The following is a 13,630-nucleotide window of genomic DNA, read 5'->3' as shown; positions in this document are numbered from 1 at the left end:
ATGTACGAGCGTATGTATGTCTGTGCATGTGTGTGTGCATGTATATATAATTTATATACTGCTCAAAAAAATAAGGGGAACACTACTCCATTTGTAACAGGCTGTTTGTGTTCCCTTTAGTTTTTTGAGCAGTATGTATGTATATGTGTGTATATATATATATATATATATATATATATATAAATTTTATTTATTGTATGATGGATCATTTCGCTATATTTCTCAGCATTGAGGCTTCAGCTGCGGCCTAGTAGGCAACAACTGGGATTGTAAGACTTCAGAGTATCGACAGGACCCGGGGCCCTGCTCACAAGATAATCTGTGATGAAATAGGGGTGAAGTAAAAAGTGCTTGTATTGTATGATCCAGCTGAGAATAGTCAATTAGTAAGGTGATGTGATAGACCTGCTTAAAAAGATGTGGTTTACGGCCTACTTAACACTGTGGACTCTGGGAATTAATGTTTCTGTTTGAGAGTATTGCATTCCAGAGAACTGGTGCAGCACAAGAAAAGTCTTGGAGACCGGAGTAGAACGTTCAGATTGTGGAAGATATTGTCTCAGGTCATTAGCAGAACAAAGAGCAGGGGTCACACAGTAGACAGACATGAGGGGGAGATGTAGGGCTGTGCAGCACTGTAAAGAGCATTGTGGGAGAGAGTGATATCTTTATTTTATTGTGGAGTATTTGAGCAACCAGAGAAGTAATTTGGAAACAGTGGATCCTTCAGAGTAAAGGCCCCGTTACACATAACGATGTCTCAGCGATCCCACCAACGATCCGACATGGATGGGATCGCTGGGACATGTTAGGCTGATGGCTGGTGAGCTGTCACATAGACAGCCCCTCCAGCGATCACGACCAGCGAGCAAGCTGGTATCCAACGTAAACAGCGGGTTTCTAAGAGCCGCACGGTATCCAGCGTAAACTGCACTGGTATCCAACGTAAACAGCGGGTTTCCAAGAGCCGCGCGGCTCTTAGAAAGCCGCTGTTTACGTTGGATACCAGCGTGATGCATCGGTGATTGCTGGCTCCCGCTGCCACACGCGGAAGACCAGCGATGAAAAAATGGCCCAGGACGATCAGCGATGCCCAGCGGGGGGGGGGGAGGGACGGTCGCTGCTGGATGTCACACACAGCGAGATCGCTGGAGAGATCGCTGATGTGTCACAAAATCAGCGATCTCGCCAGCGATATCGCTGTGTGTAATGAGGCCTTAAGTGCCAATTAGCCCCACATTTCTGTAGGAATGATATTTCTCATTTTGGCAGACTTGTATTACATTCATTCGTATTTCCACCATGAAATATTACATTTCCACTCCAGTGCCTTCCACTATGGAGATGCCTGGCTGACTGTGCCATTACTTGGCAAAATCTCCAGTTTGCTGGGGCTGCTAAGAGTAGTGGATCTTGTAGTAATCCGCTTACTGCCAGCAGTCACATTTGCAGGTTTTCGCTAATGGGACATCATTATTTAGGGTGCAGATATTTCCATGTGCAGTGCTGTCATTGTGCGTACACGCAGCTTGATATATCGTAAAACGTCCTAACCGTGTGGTTGATAAATTTGTGTGTAGAAATTATTTTTAAGAGGACCTTTCACCAAATTTTACTTGCTGATCTGATCATACGATGTAATAGTGGCCGCTCAGCGGAATGAAACCTTTTTGTTTGCTTTTAACTTTGCTTCTCCTTTTGCGGAGATCAATCAAAGTATTTGACACCTAATAAGTTAACTTTTAAATCAAGTGGGTGTTTCCTCTGGGGCTTGTATTTCCTCTCCCTGTATTAGCTGCTGTGTGATAACACCCACTTGGACTAAACAAAAGGGAAATCTTTAGGGTGTGTGCACGTGCTGCGGATTCTGCTGCGGATCCGCAACGGATTTGGCCCTGCAGATCCGCAGCAGTTTCTGCTGCGGTGTATAGTACCATTATTCCCTATGGGAAATGGAAACCGCAGTGCAGATGCTGCGGAATTTTCAGCGCGGATTTTCTGCGGTTTCTAAACCACAGAAAGAATTCACATGTCAATTCTTTCTGCGGATTCCGCAGCGGTTTACCATCTCCTCCATTGTGGAGATGGTAAAACCGCAGGATAATCCGCAGATAAACCGTAGGTCTTTTGACATGCGGATTTTTCTGCGGATTTCGAAAATCCACGCGGATCAATCCGCAGCAGATTCCGCAGCGTGTGCACACAGCCTGAGGTGTCAAATATTTTAATTGCTATTATCTGCGCAACCGGGAGCTGAGATTGGGAAAAAAATACATATTTATGCTGCTCTGCAGCCACTAAGGCCTCTTTCACATTTCAGTTTTTTTCCATCAGTCGCAATCCGTCAAATTTTGAAAAAAAACGGATCCGGCAACTGATGCTGCCGGATCCGTTCTTTTCTCATAGACTTGTATTAGCGACGGAGTCTGACTGATGGCCACACGTTTCATCCTTCGTTCGCCGGATCCATCGGAAATTATTTGTCCTGCGGCCGGAGACGACGGACAAAGTAACGTTTTTGCCTCCGTCGAAAAGTCGGACAGCGACAGATCCAGCGCCGTCTGTCGTTTGCTAGAATGGAAGCCTATGGGTGCCGGATCTGTCGCTCTCCGTCAAATGACGGAATCCAGCAACGAATTCCGTTTTTTTAAACTGAGCATGCTCCAATATCCACAGCCCAAATGTATATAAACCTGCCAGGTAGGGCAGTCGGATCCCGTGAAAAAATGGATCAGTTGCATCAGTTTTTCACAATCTGTGATGGATCCGTCGAGCAGACGGATTGTAACTGACGTAAAAAAACTGAAGTGTGAAAGTAGCCTAAGCTGTTCGTGCTCTTAAATTGGGCAGAGCCGTTGCGGTAACTATGTCACTACAGCGCTATTGATGTGAAGTCAGAGCTGTTCACAATTACGTAGAAATCAGCAAAAAGTGCAGCCTATCTGACACACTTATAAATCCTCTCAAAATTAATGTCCAACTAGCCAGGAGAGACAGAATTAACTAAAACATAACTTTTAATAAGAATTTTAAAGCTGGATAAATCAAGACAAACAAACCAAAGTGATAAAGCGCATTATCACTTTGGTTTGTTTGTCTTGGTTTATCCAGTTTTAAATTACATATTAAAAGTTTGTTTTAGTTAATTCTGTCTCTCCTGGCTAGTTGGACTGTTCACAATTACACACCTCGGGAGCTGCGGCAGAGACTCGGCGATGGACCACGGGAAGGTAGACAAGAGCAAAATGCAGCCTAGGGACAGGGTTGGGTTTTTTCCCCGAAAACTGCCAACCCCTTTAAGGACCAGATTTTCTGTCTTCTTATGAAGTAGATTGAGCGGTCGTTAATATTTAAGTCATATACAAGCTCAGTGTCACAGTCTAGACATTATACCATCATATACGGGCTGAGCTCTCACTTAATACTGAATATCTGTCTATGGATTACACTTCTGTAACCTGTACCGATGTGAGAGGAGTTAGCATAAAAGTAAGAAGTATCAGAACTGCGTTTTACAGAGCCAGAATATAGAACAAGGATTTGAAGAAATTACCATTTTTACAAGTTTTTTTTTTGTCAACAGATGTGACAGAATCACTTTCTCAAGAATATCAAGTGTAATTACATGTCTGAAGCGTGAATTGTGAAGTATGCCACATACTCTAATGACAGTTGAGTTAGGTGCTTCTCCGAGAGGAACCTGATTTTTCCTTTACTTTTAGTAATAGATGTAAAAGTCAAAATCACTTTTCATACTCGAAAGATGTTCTTGGCTGGTTACAACCATACTGTAAATCCAGTAAACTCCACGCAGAACAGTGATGGACCCTGACGACTGCGTAGTGGCCACTTGGTTTTGTGTACGCCTTATTAATGTACAATTCCTAAAACTTTATAGTATACACACATTGATGAAAATTCTGTCCCTATGAGATTTTTAACAAAGCTTAGTTATAAAGTAATTCATATTAGTCAAGAGTTCTCATAGTAGAGTTTACTGTTTATAACTTTGTGATGTATACTGTCCAAACATCCATCCACGGCTATCAGAAGACCAAGGATGTCCCTCACCATTTCTCCACTAGCCTAAACTCTTGATACCTGACTGGACGGGTTTATCAGTTTAATCGTAAAGTAAACATAATTATTATCATCATGTTTACTCAAATTTTTGACCTTCTCATTGACATGGTGCAATAAAAATATGGATTTATCTGACCGATTTTTTTACACTGCTGAATAATGCAGTTTTTATAATTTTTTGTCCACGTGAGTCTTGTCTTTCTGTTTTCCATGGATTGTAATGGCACTGGAGCTAGTCGTCAACTATTTTACTAAGGAACATTGAGTTGTGAGTTTTGATATGTGGTTGCAGTTTTTTAACGATGTACCGCAACGTCAGCGTAATTGTTCATGCTATAATGCCTTTCATCATTTAATTATTTGTGTACACAGGATTCACTTTCACTGGATATTTTTTCTTGATCACTGTCAGGAACACCGCACTGCACTTGCTCACTGAGCCAGAGCGCGTGTCCTGAGTACAAAGACTGTGCACACAGATACCTGCTGAGCGGGCAGCAGTGGTGACAATGCATGCTCCAGGACCTGAATCACGTGACTGCTGGGGGCGTGGCCTAAGCTACACGGAGCTAGGAGCTGCAGGGAAACTCCTAGAAAGGTAACTACAGGACAATGTTACCAAGGGGCATAGACAGAGACAGAAACCAGATCAAGCCGAGGTCAAAGCACGACATAGCAATACAGTACCAAAGGATTAGACAGAATGGATAGTCAGGACGTAGCAATAGATCAGAAAACCAGAACGGGCATTAGACGGTACAATAGGGGTAAACTGTAACGGAGTAGCGATAGCCAAGCCAGGAGGTCAGAACCAGAAAAGACAATGGTACCAAAACGAGAGACGGAGTACAGAGTGAAGGAACAAGCCGTGTCATACATGGGAAGCAAACAAACAACGCAGAGAACACGCACACCAGGGGTCAGACACACCAGAACAGCAGTATAACTGACAGAGAATGCTAGTTTTGAGTGAGTATAAATACCCCTCCCAGATCCAAAGAGAGGCCAGCAAAAGTTAACCCTGTGAGAACAGGACATTAACCATGTCCTAACCATGACAATCACACCATTCTCGGTATACTCACAACACCACCGCCTGAGCAGGCCACGCAAGACTGGCTGTTTTATAAATTCTGGCCCCAGCTAGTCTAGCTCCGATTGCCATGCCTCGTTCTAGGTTGCTCAGATTGTTCGGTTTTCTAATACTAATGTTTATCCACAAACGGGAAACTTCAATTCTGAAAGGGCAGATGTCTGTAATAAAGTGGCCGTTAAGTGACTATTGTGTAGACCTCACCAAGTCGATAACAAGGTGCCAAGAGAATTGACTGCTACATTGAATTTTTCAGCAAAAGTAGTATTTAAGCAAACTAAACATAGCCTGTGAGATGCTTGTGTTTCCAAAAAAGAGAAGTTTTGCAGTGTTTGTATCCAATAGTTAGAAAAGATGTAAGAATAAACAAGATGAAACCTTGGCAAGGACATGTAGATGTAGCTGAAATCTCTCCTCGGGAATGGAGTAAAAATGTCAGCCGCTGACACTATACTGATGGTGGTTAATGAGCGGAAGATGGCTGTTGATAATGTTGAGGCTGCATTTCGGCAGCAAATCCACATAATTATTCTTCTTGTAGTGTATCAAAAAAAGGAAAATGAAAGGCACACAGAACTATTCAGTCTGATGTGGGTCTATCAGAACTGCAGGATCAGAACGTGTTTTCACATGGAACCTGCCTTTATCTGACGATCTCATTAGCCATCAGTAGTTATGTTGTCTTTTCTATCACCGTAAACAAAAATTGTGTGTGTTATACTGTGAGAAGCCTTATTTTAACTCTTAGGTCGTTGGTGTTTTAAAAAAAAACATAAAGCAAAATCAAATATTATATATAGACCAAACCCCTTAAAGGTGTTGGCCACTTTTATTTTTACTGATGTGTCTGGGACATGATTTTGTACTTACTGGTGTTACAGGTTCTCCTCCTGCACTCGTAAGTACAGCCTTCAACATATCATTCATAGACCTCACAATGGCTGCTGATGGAGGAGCATGTGACCAGACCTGTCCATTAGCCTCCTCCAATTAAAAAACAGCTTACCCATGTGAGGCGTTTCCATTGGAGGAGGCTGATGGACTGGTTTAGTCACATGCTGCTCCATCAACAGTGTTTGTATGGACAGAACTATTCAGTCTGTGAGGAAGGTGGCGCTAACATGTACAGGAGGAGAACCTGTAATATATTTATTAGTAAGTGCCACATAATTGTGATCCTCACACATTTGTTAAAACAATGAGAAAGTGGCCAACTCCTTGTAATCATAAGTTTTTATACTGCTTTACGAAGAGCAGGTGTTGCCATTCAATTTTTCATAGTTTTACTGACCAGTAATATGTAAGGGTCTATAGTAATACTGCCAAACCATAATTATATTGCCATAGCTTAGTGATAGAATTGTTACCACTATAATAAAAAAAAACCTATACAGATGAATCCTGCAGGGCCGGCAAGGTTGTCCATGGGGCTGCTACGGTGCTTGCTATAGTCCTGGTGGTGAGAAAATTCACATTTATCGGTGGTTTGCTTTCTCTACTTCTACATTTCTACACCTGCCATGCGGTCAGTACTGCTACATTCTTCACAAATGTCAAATACCCTCTGGTTTTGCTTTTCTACAGCTTTGTAAAAAAGACACTTTAAGGCTGTGTGCCCACGTAAGCTTTTTGGGGGGGCATTTTCTAAGCGTTTTTACCAGCAAAAACGCCTAAAAATTGCTTAAAAGAGGCATCCCATTCATTTTAATGCATTCTGCACTTTTTGTGCATATTGATGGGTTTTTTTCCGCGAAAAAAACGCTTTGCGGTAAAAAAAACGCAGCATGCTCATTAATTTTGCGGAAAAGTCCGCGTTTTTAGCTATTTTCTATGAGACTGGGGACGTGCGGAAAAAACGCTTAAAAAACACGCGTTTTCTGGGAAGGAGTCCTGTTTTCATGCAGAAATTTTCTGCATACGTGGGCACATAGCTTTAGACCAAAGAAGTAAAGAGTTGCTCTTCTTTAGCTGTGAACTGTCCCTAACTCTATTTATTTTTTTATTTTTTTTTGAGGTGGGGGGGCACTGGATCAATGAGGAAATGAAGTATTTGTACATCACATGGTAGTGGAATATTCTCCTATCATCCTGCGACAAGCACTTAAGTTTACATCTCCAGTATGTTGTCCCATAAATAAGATGTTACACCTAAGCTTTTCTGATGATCATTCACATTTAATCTAATATTTCGCCATTTGCATCAATTGCTATTTTTCACACATTTGGCCCATAAATTGTGACTTGGGACTTTTCTGTGCTGTAGGGCATCTTGTATATTAAGTTTGGTGTACATGAGCTCACTTGGGTTAAAATCTTTGGAGTAATCAGTCTATCACAGACGACACTCTGGCTCATTGTTTCTTAATCAATTAGTTTTGTAAAGCTTAGACAGCTTAGTGTTTCAGTTCATTGTCCAGCTGCATGCTGACAGGTCAGCCACTCGGACCCTTAATGAAGGGCATAGCATGTGGAAGTTTTCATGACATGGCCAGGAAACTGGCCATGTAACGCCAATGCCTCTCAGATCACTGGCTGATGTTCTGCAGTTAAATGCTTTTTTTGTTAAAGATCTGTTTTAAAATTGTGCTCCTCCTAGCTGCTACTGCGCAGGCGCCATCTTGGAGGAGGAATGCATCTGCACAATAGCAGCTATCGACGATAGCCGGTAGCTGATACTGCACTGGCACAGCCAGCGCCATTTTCAAATGGATTTTTTTAAAACAAATTTCTGGATGAACACAAACAAATGAATTATATACATATTCAATCAGGCTGCAGCACAGTCACCTGCCTGCAGAAGGTTTTTTTTTTATTCAGTATGTTAGGTATTAGGTAAGGCTGCAATGGTGCTGTCAAAATCTAGGCCTCAACTCACTTGAAATGCTTAAAGTGAACATATCAGCAGGATTGTGCTCAGTAACCTATAGACAGTGTCAGGTTGGTGCCGTTATACTCACTAAAATGATACGTTAGTTGATGAAATCCGTCTTGTGGTTCTTTCTTAATCTTTATTTTCAGTTGTGAGTTAATGATATGCTCATGCTCCAGGGTGGCCTGTGAAGGGGTCTTCATGTGGTGCTCTGATTAAGTATTCATATGTATGGCTTCTGACAGGTCACTGATCACTCAATGACTTGCCTCATATGTTATCCTGAAGTACCTAAAAAAAAACAAAATGTCCATTTGAAAATGGAGCCGCCTGCGCAGTAGCAACTGTAGGTGATCCGATAGCTGCTACTGCGCAGGTGCCGGCGGTGCCATCTTGCTAGAGAACAAAAAATAATTCCTCCTCCAAGATGGCGCCGCAGCAGCTATTGACAACATTTTTTTTGTTCTCCAGCAGGATGGCGCTGCCGCCACCTGCGCAGTAGCAGGTATTGGATCTGCGATAGCTGCTACTGCGCAAGCGGGTCCGGCACCATTTTCAAATGGATTTTTTGTTTTTTTAGGAGCTTCAGGATTACATCAAAGAAACGTGGAGCCAGCCTGCAGAAAGGGATTTTGTTTTCAACGTATATAATATTCATTATGTAAACTAGGTGTCAGGTCAGTAAGGGGGCAGTGACCTCTCAGCAGTCTGTTATTATGAATATCTAATCAGAGCACCACATGAAGGCCGCCCTGGAGCACCAGCATATCATTAACACAAAACTGAAAATAATTAAACAACAACCACAAGACGGATTTCATCAACCAAGGTATCATTTTAGTCATTGTAACGGCGCCGACTTGACACTCTGTGTAGGTTACTGTGCACAATCCTGCTGACAGGTTCCCTTTAAGATCCGGTCACCCCTTTGTCGTCAGGGTTCTGGAGAGAATCTGTCAAATGTTTGAAAAACGACTGTAAACTGAAGGAGAAAGCTGTTACTTTGGGTGTAATGTGGATATGTTCCAAGTAAGGCAAGGTGACGTAAATATGACAAAAGCAGGATTTTTCTGCACCACAGTTGCTAATTCTTTCCAACTTTGAAATCAGGGCTGTTGCTGTGTTGGTGCAGCCTACTTGTCCTTATACGCCTAAGGCTACGGTGGGCCGAACCTGCCAATCATTTAGAGTACGGGACCTCCCAATTGTCCCTTGACAAGTGATTTGATTGTGCATGACCACAGAATAACACAAAAATGGCAAAAACTAAGATTGCTTGTAATAAATTTTATCTTTTATTATGGCCTTTAACCCTTTCAAGGACACGGAGCGGTCTCAGTTGCCGCGCCACACATGACAAATGCTATGTGTGATATACAGTCAGAACATCCCCTTACAGTAGCTCTTATCACTGGATAACCTAACCTCTTGAATGCTGTCAAGCTCTGACAGCGTCAAGTTAAGACGCAAGATTTGGTTTCCACCTTGTTTTAAGTATCCATCACCACCCAACCAGGGACCTGCTAACTTCTCGTGTGAAGCCTGGTCACTGAGTGGGCTTTGTAGGAGACCATCATTTTACCAACATACTAGAATATTTACACTGCAAGTCCCCTAAGTGGACTACAAATAAAGTAAAAAAATGATAATGTGTAAGTGTTACTTCAGGAGAACTTGCAGCAAATGGCTGCTGACTGCTAGCTCGTCCTTCCCCCTTCCCTCTCCGTAGAACTTCATGAGTACCAACTGCCACTATCTCATTAATGGGAAAGTCTACACTCGCCAAAGACAGATTTTACTGGTGAATTGAGAATGAGAGATGAATCCAGAAGGTTAAATAAGTGGATTTATCTTAATAAGATATATTACAAAGTTTCTTATTTTCACATAAACTATTGATACATGGGAAAAATATATATAACTATGCTCACAATTTAAATGTAAATTTAAAAAATATATAAAAATATAAAATTAAATTTGTCCCTTATTTGTAGTTAAAGAATAAATAACTGGAATTATAGTTCATAATATTTTTTTTTTATAGAGCCATCATGTTCCGCAGCTCTTTACAATTGAGGGGACGTGTACAGAAAATAAAGTAATACATAGCTCAGCAGTTACAGGAGGAGGGAGGGTCCTGCTTACAATCTACAAGGAAATATGGGGCCACATTAGGTAGAACGTGCCTGCGTGTAGGTCCAGCCATCATTAGAATAAATCGGGGTTATGATATGAGGCCGGTCATCAGCCAGGACATGTCTAAGGACAGTTACCCAGTGCTGTTGGGTGCATGGAGAAAGATGAATAGGAGAGACCAGATTCTCAGAAAAATGTAGAAAGGGGGGACAGCGAAGTGACGTGAGGGGCTAGGCCTTTCAGAAGAGATGAGTTTTTAAACCTTAATAATGGGGGGCTAGGTACTAGTCGTCATAGACTTCCCTGCTTGGGATAGTTGCCGGCACAGCGTTCACAAACCTACGAAGACAGACTTTGTTGTCACTCGTTATTCAGCCAGGTATTCGGGAAGGTTCCTTTACTCCGGTCATGTCATACACTGTTTCTTCATTATTTCTTCGCTTGAGCATGAAATATTCTAATAGCACATATCCACTTATTTCAGCAGATTTTGGAAGTAATGGCTTTTTCATAACAATGGTGCCAATAATGGACACCACAAGTGAAGCATCGTATCTCCAGCCAATAACATTCAGCACAGGTTTAGGCCTCATTCAGACGGCAGTTTTTTTTTTACTTACGGAAAAAAGTGTTTCACCAGTGATTTTTGTTACTTTTGTCAGTGAGTTTTGTCACTTTCTTTTTCTTATCAGTGAAAAAAGCAATCTCAACCTTCTGTCAGTGAGCGCTGTCCGATTTTCATCACTGACCCATAGACTTTTGTTGTTGATTTTGATTCAACACTCAGATCAATATGGGACAAGTCTCCCCGATTTTACACAGACTACTGGCCCACAAAAACCGCAGACCTGTGAACAGCCCCAAAGATTGTTATAGGCAGGAGTGCGATCTGAGGATAAAAACGTGTAGCACCCTACGTGAAAAACTGATGTGTTAATGAGCCCTAACTGTCCACCATCGCTGGATGTTACATGTGGTCTATGTTGGGTGTTTTGGGCGACACAGTTCTCAGTCTACAAGGAGTGCAGGGTCATTTTCTATCTGTTTATTTCGGCCAGAATTTCTTGTGATTGTGTTACCGATTCAGGACGTTCTCTTTAGGATTCCTCAGCGCCGCGTGGTCTCTGAAGAGCTTCATTTGCTCATGCATGTTGCCTGTCAGGCAGATTTTTTCTTCTCTGTGTAATTTCTAGTAGCGAGGACAGATCAGCCCCTCTTCCGTAATCATCTTTCAGACTTGTCAAACCAAGCTGGCAGAATTACACCCGCAAAAGGATGTTTGCTTTCCTCTAAAGTATAATTCTGCTGACTGAATATATGTGCTAATCTAAAGTTGAATTGAGCCATGGGATTTTTATTTAATGATCGGTTTCATATAAATGCAAATTACAATGAATCCAGGGATCCCTGAGCTGTTTCATGTTGTTTAAAGCAAAAGTGTTAGTTTTCAGTTTGTTTCCAGTGTAAATGGCGCTGCCACCGCTCCGTGCAATTACAGAATGTGCTTACCGCGTCTTTTACCTCTGCTCAGCATTGTACATCATTGGATCCTATCTTTGTACAAATGTGTACTATCCATTTCCTCGCGACACACTAAGCGGCTGGCAGTGAAAGCTGCGCCTGTCCACCGTTAAACAAATTAAATATTGTTATCTGTAATTACAAAAACATGGTGGAAGCATGTTCAGTCTTAACGCTATTAATTGAATTTCTCTGTAAGGCTGAGCCAATGTCCTGACTTTCAAATTAATCTTGCAGAGCTGGATTAATGCAGATTTCTATTTTTTATTTTTTTTATTTTTTTTTTGCAGTTACGAGATCTGTGATATTTTAGCAATATTTTGTAAGGCTAGGACAATATCCTGAACTTCAGTGGTGCAATTGTGGTCACAAGAGTCACGTAGTTATGAGTTTTCAGCAGGATAGTCACACAGCTTTTACCTCTTGAAGAGGACCTTTCATCATTGAAATAATGGCCACATAATGGAATAGTGGCTCCAGAGCTGAATCAAACGTAATTTTTATTTTTTAATTTCTACTCTCCGTTGCAGAGATAATAGCTTGTAAGGTTTAGGTTATAACTTATGATGACTCCCCAACTATTTGATTTGTTTCTTGGGGGTGTACTTCTTTCCCTGTATAAATTTGACCGATCATAAGCAGTCAGTGTCATTAAAAGCAAAAAAGAATGCGCCCCCCGGAGATCAGAAGATATGCTTCCTTCTCTGAGATGTAATGATAGACAGCCTTGCCCAGCTGTGATCTCTGTAGCTATTTTGTCTTTTAGAGCAGCGTGAAGTATGATTAGAAATATGTAGCTTTCATCACACAGCAGTCTGTGTCATTGAAGGGGATACTGTAGAGATGACAGCGCTGTGAAAGTAGAGATGCAGAGGCGTTTGTAAGCACCCTCAATCCAGCTGTACTCCGCCCTCCTCTCACACTGACTGCTATGTGAAGAAAGTTGGAGATGTTTGTAATCACACTCAGCTCTGCACTATACTACACAGTAGCTGGAGAGGTCAGGGCAGTCTATATAGGAGGAAGTAAATTCTGGGTCGCAATCATGATTGCATAACAATTGCTATTGACCTCTGTTACACTTCTGGTTATGGTACATTTTATATGAACACTAGACTTTATATGTGGAATTGATGTCCATAGATGCTGTGTGAGCATAAATATATTGTTTGCGTACCCTGTATAGGTTCTCACTAGTAAAAGCAACTTTGATTTGTTGTTAGAAAGTTCAGCAAAGTAATTACTTTTCTGTAGTTGTCACCTTTTATAATTGCTTTTATCGGTTTGTGAGTAAATGGGAATATATAGATGCCGCCGTGCATCACAAAATATTGCAGTGTTATAAAAGAACAAAAGTCTGCATTATATGCAAAATTGTCATCACTGCATTTATAATAACAATATCACTTTTTCCACACAGGACACTGTAGGTTTGGAATTCTTTTCCCCTTAATAATAAAGACCTTCTTTTAAAAACTGTATTTTTGTGTTTACCTGTATTATCTCTGTCCAATATTTAAATTTGTTTGATGATATGAAAAATTCAAGTGTGACAAATATGCAAAAGACTAGGAATGTTTGTATGTCTCAGAATACATTGTACCACGTCTCCTTCGTTCCCTTCATGTGTAGACATGCAGAATCCAGTAATAGATAATCTCAGTGACAAAACCTTGTTTTCTTGATTTTCTGTGTGATCCTTTCCCTTTTATCGTACATTTTATCAAGTGTGTGCCAATGTATTTGTTCCCCATCCCTTTCTGATCACACAATTCTGTCTGTTCAGACGATTCCCTAGATGTTGTCGCCATGCTCTGGTGGCCATGATATCAGTTGGGTCATCAGCTTTCGCAGTCATTGAGATGCAAATGACACGTTCATTATTTTGTGGAGGATTTTGGATGCAGAGTTTAGCTGTAATCAAGCAA

At 41.3% G+C, this 13,630-nt stretch overlaps 1 protein-coding gene across 1 annotated transcript in view; it reads left to right on the top strand.

Moving 5' to 3' along the window:
- The window catches only part of DIAPH3 (diaphanous related formin 3), an 811,800-nt gene that overhangs the window by 601,277 nt on the left and 196,893 nt on the right, over positions 1-13,630 (top strand). The gene's annotated exons all lie outside the window — the stretch shown is intronic.

The sequence above is a fragment of the Dendrobates tinctorius genome, unplaced genomic scaffold, assembly GCF_039654945.1.
Source record: "Dendrobates tinctorius isolate UK_male_01 unplaced genomic scaffold, ASM3965494v1 ptg000064l, whole genome shotgun sequence".
Taxonomy (NCBI): Eukaryota; Metazoa; Chordata; class Amphibia; order Anura; family Dendrobatidae; genus Dendrobates; species Dendrobates tinctorius.
This window is presented reverse-complemented; position numbering and strand designations above follow the sequence as displayed.